General features: G+C 43.7%; 1 protein-coding gene across 7 annotated transcripts in view; it reads left to right on the forward strand.

Annotated features, from left to right (window-relative positions):
- Positions 1-14,744, forward strand: part of LOC137237364 (uncharacterized) — a 336,718-nt gene that overhangs the window by 60,805 nt on the left and 261,169 nt on the right. The window lies entirely within an intron of this gene.

The following is a 14,744-nucleotide window of genomic DNA, read 5'->3' on the forward strand; positions in this document are numbered from 1 at the left end:
GACGTTATTTGCAATGCAGTTTCTGGAAAATAAAGATATTTTTACTTCATGAGTTTCGGAGCATTCCGTGCCTATTTCCAAAGGATTTTTCATTATTATTTATGCATCTTCTTTAGAATTTTTGAGAACTTTTCTGAATGATTTATGGGTCCTTAAGGAACTAGTTAGACATCTTTTGAAAATAATTTTGTACTGATTTAGGATCTTTTTGGAAAGACTTTGCTACCACTTTGTAACAACTACGGAACCTTTTAACAATGACACAGGTACTAATGCGGTCGTTTATCTGCGTGGACTACTTCGGAAACTATACGGGATTTTTAAACTTTTGTTGTGTTGTTTTATAATATAACACGTCTCTTCGTCGAACTTGAGCCTTGTGTGCTGATAAAATGGGATTATCTCGGAACGAGATTATCTCGGAATCATTTCAGAGTTATTTCGGGGCCATTTTGGTTCTACTTTGATAATTTCACAAACCAGGTTTAGAATATTTTAGAACCGTTTCGATATGAACTCTTCTCAAGCATAATCGTCTTGATAATGAAGATTTATCGGTTTGCTATCGAATTGTTATCGATTTGTAATCGTTTTTTTTATCGACGAGTTATCGGTTTACTATCAAAATGTTATCGATTTGTAAAAGTTCTGTTATGTGTTTGTTATCTACGAGTTATAGGCTCGTAATTGGTTTACTATCAACGGTTTATCGGCTTGTTATTGGTGTGTTATCACTTGATGTGGACGAGTTGTTGGTTTGTTATCGACGATACTTGAAAAAACAGCTTTGATAATAACTTCATCCGCTTGATATTAGAGACTTATCGGTAAGATACCGATTTCTTATCTATAAGTAATTGGTTTGCTATTGGTTTACCATCAACGAGTTATTGGATTGCTATTTTAATTGTTATCGAAAAGTTATGCTTGTTAATGGATTGTTTTCGATGAAAGGTTGTTGTAAACGAGTTACCGTTTGATGTGGACGAGATGCCTTTCTTTTATCGGCGAGACTTGTTGTTGTTTTATTATCGACGAGTTATTGGCCTGCTTGTGGTTTATTATTCTACGCAATATCGGTTTGTATTGGTCGTGCTATCTGTTTTTTCCGGTTTTTATCGGCTTATACACAGGGTATCATAACATTGATTGGATAACGTTTGGTTGTACAGGTATAAATGAATCGAGAGAGATATTGACTTCCATATATAAAAATTATCAGTATCGAACAAAAATGGACTAAGCCATGTTTGTCCGTCCATCTGTTAACATAATAACTTGAGCAAATATTGAGACATCTTCACCCAATTCGGTATATGGTCTTATCTGGACCCAGAATAGATTGGTATTGAAAATAAGCGAAATCGGACGATAACCAATTTTTCGATATCGAAAATATTGAAAAATGTTAAAAATGAGAATACCGTTAAGCTAATGAAATATGGTGGATGGATTGGTTTTATGACACAAAACATAAATTCCAAAAAATTTTGAAATATATGCGTGGGGAACTTCCTACATTTAGAAGAAGAAAATTTGGAAGTTTGGTAAGCCGTAACTCAAAAGCCGTTAAAGATATTACATTGAGATTTGGCGGAGAAACTATTCTTGCCAAATAATATGACTGAGTGAAGATAATCAAAAACGGTATAAGACCACGTCCACTTTTCCTAAAGGTCTAACCTCAACAAAGTTTGCAATAACTCTATGGTATTTAACTACATTTGACTGATATTCGATCTCAGTAGTGGTATGGTTGAGCAAAGAACAAAACAAAAACAAATTTTGAAAATAGGCCTGACCCGTCCCTTATTTTGTTATTCTTTCCAAAATACTTTTAATGCCATAAGTCGAACAAAAATCTCCCAATCCAAACGAAATTTGACATAAACATTTCTAAGCTAAATCTGTTAATCTGCATTTTTACCCGCTCAAGTTAATTAGTGGTAGTCTCTGTATCCTTTTTGCTTCTTTTGAACGAAGATGAGTTCAGAATGGAACTATATATGTATTATTGCGTAGCCTTATAACACTTTGAACCACACAAAGCAAACAACAACAGCGTTTTAAGTGCATAGCTGGGTATGTATTGTTCGGGTTCACCCGAACTTAGACTTTCTTACCTGTTATAACGGTTACTGTTTGTAACCACCGAGACCGTTTCTTAGGTTTAAACCAGAATCGAGGCGAAATGCAATGCCATAATATACAGATAGAAAGCTGTGGGTATACTGAAAGAAATGATGCTACAAAAATCAATAAATCGGTTCTGTTGTTCTTGACTTAACGGAGATTCGGTGAAATTTATCGAATTATGGTTAATTCGACCGAATTCTTTGTCAAGCGAACAAATTAATTTAGTTATTTCAAGAGAAGAGAAATTGTCGCTCTTAAGTTAACAAAATTCTGTAAAATTGACAGATTCCTAATCAATCTAACTGATTTTTTTGTTAACACAACTGATCTCACTGGTCATTTCAACAGCGGTCAACAGTCAATACATGAGAAAATTTCAAAGAGAATTTTACGCTCACTGCGTTCTCTACTTTGAATTTATGTATGCTGTGTACTATATGTATGCACATATTTACGTATGTATATGGCAGCCGCCGTGGTGTTATGGTAGCGTGCTCCGCCTACCACACCGAAGAGCCTGGGTTCACACCTCGGGCAAAGCAAAATAAAAATTTTAGAAATAAGGTTTTTCAATTAGAAGAAAGTTTTCCTAAGCGGGGTCACCCCTCGGCACTGTTCGGCTAGCACTCCGAGTGTATTTCTGCCATGAAAAGATCTCAGTGAAAACTCATCTGCCTTGCAAATGCCGCAACATAGGTACTTTCGTACAATGCTGTCGCAACTAAACGGTCAATTACGAATCAACGATTTGTGCGCAGTTGATTCAACATCTTGTTGCGATGGATAAAATTTGACAGAAATTTCGGTTGAATTGACCCGTATTTCGGTTGATTTTACCAGTTTTTTTCTTTCGGTGTATTATTTGTTATGGCAAATTGGGAAAGTTATCAAAGTGTCAACAAAGTTTCACATTTTGAAATACATTGAAAAAAATCTTCCTCATGACTAGCATAGCTTATAGTTCAGCCCTAAAGAAAACACTTGTTTCGGCACCGCCATTTTTTTCTGGACCAGCCCGCGCAGGGTAAGAGTTCCCTCCCTCCCCTCTTTGGCACATACTCAATTCAAATGACTAAAAAGTCTGTACTTAAAAATAATAATGTGTAGTAATTAAAAAACAATTCATTTGTAGCAGATATATTAAAAAGCCATTTATTATAAATTTAATCATCTTTGAATGGCCGACTGATGAATTAGCTTTGCTGCTACCGCCTCTTATTTGCATTTTGATGGTATTCATGATTTTTATGTTTAAAATAAATTATTTAATGATTAAACATTCATCTCTTTGAATTAAAGCTAGCTTGGTTACTTTTTTGTTTTTGTTGTGTTATTTCGTGCACACCCATCGATATTTGTAAAAATAAACTAAAATACATGCATATTTAAATATAAACAAATAATCAAGTTAATATCCAATTAAATTTGAAGGTTTTGGTGATCTAATCTAATATATATTATAAATGGCAAAGTTTGGATGTGAAGATGTTTGGATGTTTGGATGTTTGGATGTTTGGATGTTTGTCCAGACGTTTGTCTTTGTGACTCAATCACGCAAGAACGGCTGGACCGATTTGGATGAAATTTTGCACACATATAGCCAATAGTCTAGAAGGATCTACTAACTATATATTTTTGAAAAGGGGCGTGGTCCCCGCCCCCTAGGAACAGTTATAATTTAATTATTATATTTTTTCGTTTTTGCGACTGAATCACGCCAGAATGGCTACACGGATTTTGATGAAATTTGGGACACAGACAGTAGTCTACTAGCGAAATTTTTTTCGAACATGGAAAGAGGGGTGGGGGTCCCACGACCCCTTCGAGAAATTATTTTTCAATAATTTTTACACATTATAACTTTACGTATACTGGCCTTCACCAATATCACAGACTCAAGGGGTCAAATAAGTCGAGGGCTTACAAAGTAAGCAGTGACACCCTCCGCCCGCCCACCCCCCCTTTATCTCCCCCTCTGGTGTAAAATCTATAAATTGTTATAACTCAATATAAATTTTCTCCAAAATCAATAGTTTTTGGTATCTGGTACATACAAAACGAGATCTAGACAATTTTGGAGGAACGATCAGTGGTCCTCTCCTCTACTCCCGCCATCCGCCCTCCATCAATTGTTTTTATTAGCACGCTTTTATTAGCTTTACCTGTATGTTTCTATGTAACTTTTTATTCGCTCCAATGCGCCTGCTGCCTTATTAACATGGTTTTATAATTAGCTTCACCTTATTTGTAATCCCGTAAGGGTCATATCGAGACCCTCCGGGATCATTTCTGGATGGTTTTCGGGATCGGTCCGGGATTATGCCGGGGTAATTTCGGGACTTTTTCGGGACTATTTCGGGATCATTTTGGGACCCTTCCGGGATCATTTCTGTATAGTTTTCGGGATCCGTCCGGGATCCCGTCGGGGTTATTTTGGGACATTTTCGGGACTATTCCGGAATCATTTCGGGACTATTTCGCGATCATTTGGGGACCCTTCCGGCATCATTTCTGGATGGTTTTCGGGATCCGTCCGGGATCCCGTCGGGGTACTTTCGGGATCATTTGCGTACCTTCGAGAGATAAATTCTTGATGGTTTCCGGGATCATTACGGGACTTTTTCGGGGTCAGTTTGGGTCCTTTCCGTAATCATTCCTCGATGGTTTTAGGGATCCGTCCGGGATCCCGTCGGCGTCATTTTGGGACTTTTGCGGGATCATTTGGGGTCTCTTCCGGCATCATTTCTGGATGGTTTACGGGATCCGTCCGGGATCCCGTCGGCGTCATTTTGGGACTTTTGCGGGATCATTTGGGGTCTCTTCCGGCATCATTTCTGGATGGTTTACGGGATCCGTCCGGGATCCTGTCGGGGTCATTTTGGGACTTTTGCGGGATCATTTGAGGTCTCGTCCGGCATCATTTCTGGATGGTTTACGGGATCCGTCCGGGATCCTGTCGGGGTCATTTTGGGACTTTTGCGGGACCATTTGGGGTCTCTTCCGGCATCATTTCTGGATGGTTTACGGGATCCGTCGGGGATCCCGTCGGCGTCATTTTGGGACTTTTGCGGGATCATTTGGGGTCTCTTCCGGCATCATTTCTGGATGGTTTACGGGATCCGTCCGGGATCCTGTCGGGGTCATTTTGGGACTTTTGCGGGATCATTTGGGGTCTCTTCCGGCATCATTTCTGGATGGTTTACGGGCTCCGTCCGGGACCCTGTCGGGGTCATTTTGGGACTTTAGCGGGATCATTTGGGGTCTCCTCCGGCATCATTTCTGGATAGTTTTAGGGATACGTTCGGGATCCTGTCGGGGTCATTTTGGGACTTTTGCGGGATCATTTGGGGTCTCTTCCAGCATCATTTCTGGATGGTTTACGGGATCCGTCCGGGATCCTGTCGGGGTCATTTTGGGACTTTTGCGGGATCATTTGGGGTCTCTTCCGGCATCATTTCTGGATGGTTTACGGGATCCGTCCGGGATCCTGTCGGGGTCATTTTGGGACTTTTGCGGGATCATTTGGGGTCTCTTCCGGCATCATTTCTGGATGGTTTACGGGATCCGTCCGGGACCCTGTCGGGGTCATTTTGGGACTTTAGCGGGATCATTTGGGGTCTCCTCCGGCATCATTTCTGGATGGTTTACGGGATCCGTCCGGGATCCTGTCGGGGTCATTTTGGGGCTTTTGCGGGATCATTTGGGGTCTCTTCCGGCATCATTTCTGGATGCTTTACGGGATCCGTCCGGGATCCTGTCGCGGTCATTTTGGGACTTTTGCGGGATCATTTGGGGTCTCTTCCGGCATCATTTCTGGATGGTTTACGGGATCCGTCCGGGATCCTGTCGGGGTCATTTTGGGACTTTTGCGGGATCATTTGGTGTCTCTTACAGCATCATTTCTGGATGGTTTTCGGGATCCGTCCGGGATCCTCTCGGGGTCATTTTGAAACTTTTGCGGGATCATTTGGGGTCTCCTCCGGCATCATTTCTGGATGGTTTACGGGATCCGTCCGGGATCCCGTCGGCGTCATTTTGGGACTTTTGCGGGATCATTTGGGGTCTCTTCCGGCATCATTTCTGGATGGTTTACGGCATCCCTCCGGGATCCTGTCGGGGTCATTTTGGGACTTTTGCGGGATCATTTGGGGTCTCTTCCAGCATCATTTCTGGATGGTTTTCGGTCATTTTGGGACTTTTGCGGGATCATTTGAGGTCTCTTCCGGCATCATTTCTGGATGGTTTACGGGATCCGTCCGGGATCCTGTCGGGGTCATTTTGGGACTTTTGCGTGATCATTTGGGATCTCTTCCGGCATCATTTCTGGATGGTTTACGGGATCCGTCCGGGACCCTGTCGGGGTCATTTTGGGACTTTAGCGGGATCATTTGGGGTCTCCTGAGGCATCATTTCTGTATGGCTTACGGGATCCGTCCGGGATCCTGTCGGGGTCATTTTGGGACTTTTGCGGGATCAATTGGGGTCTCTCCCGGCATCATTTCTGGATGGTTTTCGGGATCCGTCCGGGATCCTGTCGGGGTCATTTAGGGACTTTTGCGGGATCATTTGGGGTCTCTTCCGACATCATTTCTGGATGGTTTACGGGATCCGTCCGGGATCCTGTCGGGGTCATTTTGGGACTTTTGCGGGATCATTTGGGGTCTCTTCCGGCATCATTTCTGGATGGTTTACGGGATCCGTCCGGGACCCTGTCGGGGTCATTTTGGGTCTTTAGCGGGATCATTTGGGGTCTCCTCCGGCATCGTTTCTGGATGGTTTTCGGGATCCGTCCGGGATCCCGTCAATGTCATTTCGGGACTATTTCGGCATCATTTGGGGTACCTTCCGGTATCAATTCTAGATGGTTTTCGGGATCCGTCCGGGATCCCGTCGGAGTCATTTCGGAATTTTTTCTTGACTAATACAGGATCATTTGGGGACCTTATCGGCATCATTTCTGGATGGTTTTCGGAATCCGTCCGCGATCCCGTCAGGGTCATTTCGGGATTCTTTCGGGATAATTTGGGGTACCTGCCGGCATCATTTCTGGATGGTTTTCGGTATCCGTCCGGGATCCCGTCGATGTCATTTGGGGTCCATTCCGGCATCATTTCTGGATGGTTTTCGGGATCCGTCCGGGATCCTGTCGGGGTCATTTTGGGACTTTTGCGGGATCATTTGGGGTCTCTTCCGGAATCATTTCTGGATGGTTTTCGGGATCCGTCCGGGATCCTGTCGGGGTCATTTTGGGACTTTTGCGGGATCATTTGGGGTCTCTTCCGGCATCATTTCTGGATGGTTTACAGGATCCGTCCGGGATCCTGTCGGGGTCATTTTGAGACTTTTGCGGGATCATTTGGGGTCTCTTCCGGCATCATTTCTGTATGATTTTCGGGATCCGTCCGGGATCCTGTCGGGGTCATTTTGGGACTTTTGCGGGATCATTTGGGGTCTCTTCCGGCATCATTTCTGGATGGTTTACGGGATCCGTCCGGGATCCAGTCGGGGTCATTTTGGGCCTTTTGCAGGATTATTTGGGTTCTCTTCCGGCATCATTTCTGGATGGTTTACGGGATCCGTCCGGGATCCTGTCGGGGTCATTTTGGGACTTTTGCGGGATCATTTGGGGTCTCTTCCGGCATCATTTCTGGATGGTTTACGGGATCCGTCCGGGACCCTATCGGGGTCATTTTGGGACTTTAGCGGGATCATTTGGGGTCTCCTCCGGCATCATTTCTGGATGGTTTACGGGATCCGTCCGGGATCCTGTCGGGGTCATTTTGGGACTTTTGCGGGATCATTTGGGGTCTCTTCCGGCATCATTTCTGGATGGTTTACGGGATCCGTCCGGGGCCCTGTCGGGGTCATTTTGGGTCTTTAGCGGGATCATTTGGGGTCTCCTCCGGCATCATTTCTGGATGGTTTTCGGTTTCCGTCCGGGATCCCGTCGATGTCATTTCGGGACTATTTCGGCATCATTTGGGGTACCTTCCGCTATCAATTCTAGATGGTTTTCGGGATCCGTCCGGGATCCCGTCGGAGTCATTTTGGAATTTTTTCTCGACTAATACAGGATCATTTGGGGACCTTATCGGCATCATTTCTGGATGGTTTTCGGAATCCGTCCGCGATCCCGTCAGGGTCATTTCGGGACTATTTCGGGATAATTTGGGGTACCTGCCGGCATCATTTCTGGATGGTTTTCGGTATCCGTCCGGGATCGCGTCGGTGTCATTTCGGGACCATTTGGGGTCCATTCCGGCATCATTTCTGTATGGTTTTCGGGATCCGTCCGGGATCCTGTCGGGGTCATTTTGGGACTTTTGCGGGATCATTTGGGGTCTCTTCCGGCATCATTTCTAGATGGTTTACGAGATCCGTCCGGGATCCTGTCGGGGTAATTTTGGGACTTTTTCGAGATCATTTGGGGTCTCTTCCGGCATCATTTCTGGATGGTTTACGGGATCCGTCCGGGACCCTGTCGGGGTCATTTTGGGAATTTAGCGGGATCATTTGGGGTCTCCTCCGGCATCATTTCTGGATGGTTTTCGGGATCCGTCCGGGATCCTGTCGGGGTCATTTTGGGACTTTTGCGGGATCATTTGGGGTCTCTTCCGGCATCATTTCTGTATGGTTTTCGGGATCCGTCCGGGATCCTGTCGGGGTCATTTTGGGACTTTTGCGGGATAATTTGGGGTCTCTTCCGGCATCATTTCTGGATGGTTTACAGGATCCGTCCGGGATCATGTCGGGGTCATTTTGAGACTTTTGCGGGATCATTTGGGGTCTCTTCCGGCATCATTTCTGTATGGTTTTCGGGATCCGTCCGGGATCCTGTCGGGGTCATTTTGGGACTTTTGCGGGATCATTTGGGGTCTCTTCCGGCATCATTTCTGGATGGTTTACGGGATCCGTCCGGGATCCTGTCGGGTCATTTTGGGCCTTTTGCGGGATCATTTGGGTTCTCTTCCGGCATCATTTCTGGATGGTTTACGGGATCCATCCGGGATCCTGTCGGGGTAATTTTGGGACTTTTGCGAGATCATTTGGGGTCTCTCCCGGCATCATTTCTGGATGGTTTTCGGGATCCGTCCGGGATCCTGTCGGGGTCATTTTGGGACTTTTACGGGATCATTTGGGGTCTCTTCCGGCATCATTTCTGGATGGTTTACGAGATCCGTCCGGGATCCTGTCGAGGTCATTTTGGGACTTTTGCGAGATCATTTGGGGTCTCTTCCGGCATCATTTCTGGATGGTTTACGGGATCCGTCCGGGACCCTGTCGGGGTCATTTTGGGACTTTAGCGGCATCATTTGGGGTCTCCTCCGGCATCATTTCTGGATGGTTTTCGGGATCCGTCCGGGATCCTGTCGGGGTCATTTTGGGACCTCTGCGGGATCATTTGGGGTCTCTTCCGGCATCATTTCTAGATGGTTTTCGGGATCCATCCGGGATCCCGTCGGAGTCATTTCGGAACTTTTTCTCGACTAATACAGGATCATTTGGGTTCTCTTCCGGCATCATTTCTGGATGGTTTACGGGATCCATCCGGGATCCTGTCGGGGTAATTTTGGGACTTTTGCGAGATCATTTGGGGTCTCTCCCGGCATCATTTCTGGATGGTTTTCGGGATCCGTCCGGGATCCTGTCGGGGTCATTTTGGGACTTTTACGGGATCATTTGGGGTCTCTTCCGGCATCATTTCTGGATGGTTTACGGGATCCGTCCGGGATCCTGTCGGGTCATTTTGGGCCTTTTGCGGGATCATTTGGGTTCTCTTCCGGCATCATTTCTGGATGGTTTACAGGATCCGTCCGGGATCCTGTCGGGGTCATTTTGGGACTTTAGCGGGATCATTTTGGGTCTCCTCCGGCATCATTTCTGGATGGTTTCCGGATCCGTCCGGGATTCCGTCGGCGTAATTTCGGGACTATTAGGGGGTTATTTGGGGACCTTTCCGGCATCATTTCTGAATAGTTTTAGGGATCCGTGCGGGATCCCGACGGGGTCATATCGGGACCATTTGGGGTACCTACCGGCATCATTTCTGGTTGGTTTTCGGGATCCGTCCGGGATCCCGTCGGGATCATTTCGGGACTAATTCGGGATCATTTGGGTACCTACCTTCATCATTTCTGGATGATTTTCGGGATCCGTACGGGATCCCGTCGGGGTCGTTTCAGGACTTTTTCGGGATCCCGGCGGGGTCATTTCGGTACTATTTCGGGATCATTTGGGGTACCTAGATGGATAGTTTTCGGGATTCGTCCGGGATCCCGTCTGGATCATTTCAGGACTTTTTCGGGGTCATTTGGGGTATCTTCCAGCCACTTTTCTAGATGGTTTTCGGTATCCGTCCGGAACACCGTCAGGGTAATTTCGGGACTATTTGGGGATAACTTGGGAACCTTTCCGGCATCATTTCTGGATAGCTTCCGGGATCCTTCGGGGATCCCGTCAGGGTCATTTCGGAACCCGCGACTAATGCGGTATCATTTGGGGACCCTTTCGCCATCATTTCCGGATGGTTTTCGTGATCCGTCCGGGATACCGTCAGGGTAATTTCGGGACTATTTGGGGATAACTTGGGAACCTTTCCGGCATCATTTCTGGATAGTTTCCGGGATCCGTCGGGAATCCCGTCAGGATCATTTCGGAACTATAAGGGGATCATTTCATTTTTCACCTTTCTTTAAGGGGATCATTTCACCTTCCAGCATCATTTCTGTATACTTTTGGGGATCCGTCCGGGATCCCGACGGGGTCATTTCTGGCCTATTTCGGGATCATTTTGGGGTACCAACCGGCATCATTTCTGTATGGTCCGGGATCCGTCCGGGATCCCATCGGGGGAATTTCGGGAATTTTTCGGGATCATTTGGGGTCCCTTCCGGCATTATTTCTGGATCGTTTTCGGGATCCGTCCGAGATCCCGTCGGGTTTATTTTTTTACTTTTTCGGGAAAATGTCAGGGAATTTCGAGACTGTTCTTGGATCATTTGGGGATCCTTCAGGGATAATTTCTGGATGGTTTTCGGAATCCCGTCGGGGTAATTTCGGGATTTTTTCACGACTATCTCGGGGTCAGTTGCCCTTAAAGATCATTTCTGGGTGGTTTTCGGGATCCGTCCGGGATCCCGTCAGGGTTATTTCGCGCCTTTTCGGGACTATTTCGGGATCATTTTGGGACCCTTACGGGATAATTTCTCTATGATTTTCGGGATCTGTTCTGGATCCCTTCGTAGTTTTTTCGCGACTTTATCTGGGATAAATTGCGGACCCTTTAGAGATCAATTCTGGATGGTTTTCGGTATCGGTCTGGGATCCCCTCAAGGTCATTTCGGGACTTTTTCGGGACTATTTCGGAATCATTTTGGGACCCCTCCGGCATAATTTCTGGGTGATTTTCGGGATCTGTCCGGGATCCCGACGGAGTTTTTTCGGGACTTTTTCCGGAATATTTCTGGATTATTTGCGCACGTTTCAGAGCTCAGTTCTGGATGATTTTCGGGAACTGTCCGGGATCCCGTCGGAGTTATTTCGGGGTAATTTTGGGACACTTCCAGGATAATTTCTTCATGATTTTCGGGATGGGTCTGAGTTTTTCGTGACTTTCGGGACTATTTCGGGATCATTTGCGGAACCTTCAGAGATCAATTCTGGTTGGTTTGTGGACTTTTCCGGGATCATTTGGGGATCCCTCCAGAGTCATTTCTGGATGGTTTTCGGGATCCCGTCAGGGTCATTTCGGGCCTTTTTCGTGACTACTATTTCGGAATCATTTTGGGACTCCTCCGGGATAATTTCTGGGCGATTTTCTGGATTTGTCCGGGATCCCGTCAGAGTTTTTTCGGACTATATCGGGATCATTTGCGGACCGTTCAGGAATCAAATCTGGATGGTTTTCGGGATCCGTCCGGGATCCCGTCAGGGTCATTTCGGGACTTTTCGTGACTACTTCGGGATTATTTTGGGACCCTTCCGGCATCATTTCTGGATAGTTTTCGAGATTTGTCCAGGATCCCGTCGACATCATTTCGTGACTATTTGGTGTCATTTAGGGACACTTCCGGGATCATTTTAGGTCTCTTCGAAACCGGTAATTCAGCACACATGGCCGTGGATTTACGGCAAATTATTCGTAATTAAAATTCGGTATGTTTTATCTTTAATATATCACAGCTTTTTCGTTCTATTTTTAAATGAATCCTGTAACGAACTATTACAACTATAATTAAAATTTTTGTAATATTTTAACCAACTAAATACCCGAAAAAGCCACACTGCTTTCATTTAAAAACTTCTTTTTGGTTTTAGCTAATTGTAGTTTCACTCCTTTGTTCTATGAGTAGTAATTCTTTCACCCCTGTCATATCAATTAATTTAACTTAGAAACAAAATGTATTTTTTTTAATTCGAAAAAAGTGTATTGTACTATTCATGTAAGCGTGCCCATCAGCTCAGTTAGTTCTTTTTTTTACTGTATTAAAAAATAAAATACATTGACAGAAAAAATTTTTAAACAGACAACTTGATAAGCAGGCTAACGTGAATAGCACATATATTTTATTTTCTCCTTGCGGACGGGGCCGCGGGTAAAGGCTAGTATGAAATAAATGAAAGAAGTGCTAATTGGTCGCCCAGCAGGTGTGAATCGATTAGTCGTACATATATATATATATATAAATATATGTATATGTATGTATGTGTTTTAAGTGCATATGTGTGTGCATGTAAGGAATGTAGAAACGATTCCAAATGCAAAAAACAACGGAAATACTAGAAATAATTGCGAATTTAAAATATTTACCATTGAAACATGATGGAATGGATGTTTAAAAAAAACATTAATTTACGTATGTTAATTTCAAGTACAGTAAAACCTCTAATGACATTGGTTTGTTGTATTAAGTGCAGTTTGGAGGAATTAAAGGCGAGTAATCCTTCTAACTTACTTGGTATTATGTTACCATACATCATAGCCATTCGCTTGACTCACCAACATCAAATGTATTTTAAGAACTATTTTTCTTTTTCTCACATTTGCAATTTCGCTCCTTCTTTGGATATGCATGAAAGGATTTGTTTTGGGCTTATACACGATTTTGAAGTAAAAGAAATTTAAAGTGAAACGCAAAGGTCAAATCAGATCAAACACTAGATTGCCATGGCTTCTGTGTTGCTTTTCGATGTGCCTTATGAACACTTCCATGTTTGTAGAAATCAATTACGATAATTTACCTTTGGTTTGAAATATTTTAGTTTTCGGAATAACCTCGAAATATATAAAATCATACCTCAACCATAGTATTGCTTGCTAAGCTAGTTCTTGTTGTTAAGTTAGTTTCCCATAAAAATAGCCGTATTTTTTTTTAACGCGTATACGTTTACGTTTGCGCATAAAAAAACGCTTATCCTCGCTTAGATAATGCTTAGGAGACCCATCTAGCGGCAGTGGTTAAACAACTAGCTACAGCACAGGGTGTACCGAAAAGCGGAGAGACAACCCCCTGATGGCCATAGTGTATAACATATAGCTGAATCAGTAGCGATGAATTGTGGACATGCACCATGTAGTACTAATTTTATGCGCAGCAATTTCAGAGGTGTATTTAAAGATTGACGTTTAGCAGTCCATATATAGTTTAAGCGTAAACGTCTAAAGATGTACAAAAAAACACAGCTAATATCGTATTAAATAATTGTTATTTGACCAATATACTTACGGTACGCGTAATAGTTCATGGATGATACCGCTTGACATATCTGTTCACTGGTGATAGAAAGTTATTCTGTAAGTTTTATCGCATATCCATTTTCAGGCCTACATTGGGTAGTTTTTAATTTCAGTCATAAGACCGCTCATAAGAGCAATAATACCGGTTAATTTCAGATATTCTATGCAAACTGTCATCACGACCATGGTTGCCACTTTGATCCATTTGCCCCAAAAATGGTCCTTTCCAACCCTATTTGGCCCGCTGGTCCCTTTTTCAGTTTTGGTACTTTTTAGGCTGTAACCAAGATTTTGCTACTTTTGTTTGTTTTTTCACTGAGGTAAAAATGTACAAAACTGTTCACGGAATTTTTCACACCTTTATTAACCCTTATATAATTTTCAATTTACCTCAATGGCTTTCTTACGAAAAAAATTGCTGTCATTAAAGTGTAGCAGAACAATGGCACTCCATCCAGCAGATAATTTAGAAAAGTTTTGGGTCTTGAAGCAAACCAATTTTCGTTAATTGTTAATAAAACCATCGGCCAATCAGAAAATCTTGTTTTGGTGGCTAGATATTTTGATCGGTTATCAAACGCTTTTTCTGATAGATTTTTGTCACTATTTGAACTTAAAAAAGTTGTTGCAAATGTTCGTGCACCTCAAACAAATTTGAAGGTGTTTTGCCACTGGTGAAGCCATTCTTGAATTGAAGTGCACTTTCCACTCCCTTGATTTATGTACAAATTATACTAGCAAGCATACCGATAGATATTGAGAGTTTGTGAAGCAAAAATTAACCCAACAAAAAGTGACCCTTAAAAATGTTTACAATGAAATCCTATGTAAAAATTTTGAAAGTGTTACTTTTCGCTTGCGATGTCGATAT

The sequence above is a fragment of the Eurosta solidaginis genome, chromosome 1 (genome assembly GCF_040869045.1).
Source record: "Eurosta solidaginis isolate ZX-2024a chromosome 1, ASM4086904v1, whole genome shotgun sequence".
NCBI classification, from domain to species: domain Eukaryota; kingdom Metazoa; phylum Arthropoda; class Insecta; order Diptera; family Tephritidae; genus Eurosta; species Eurosta solidaginis.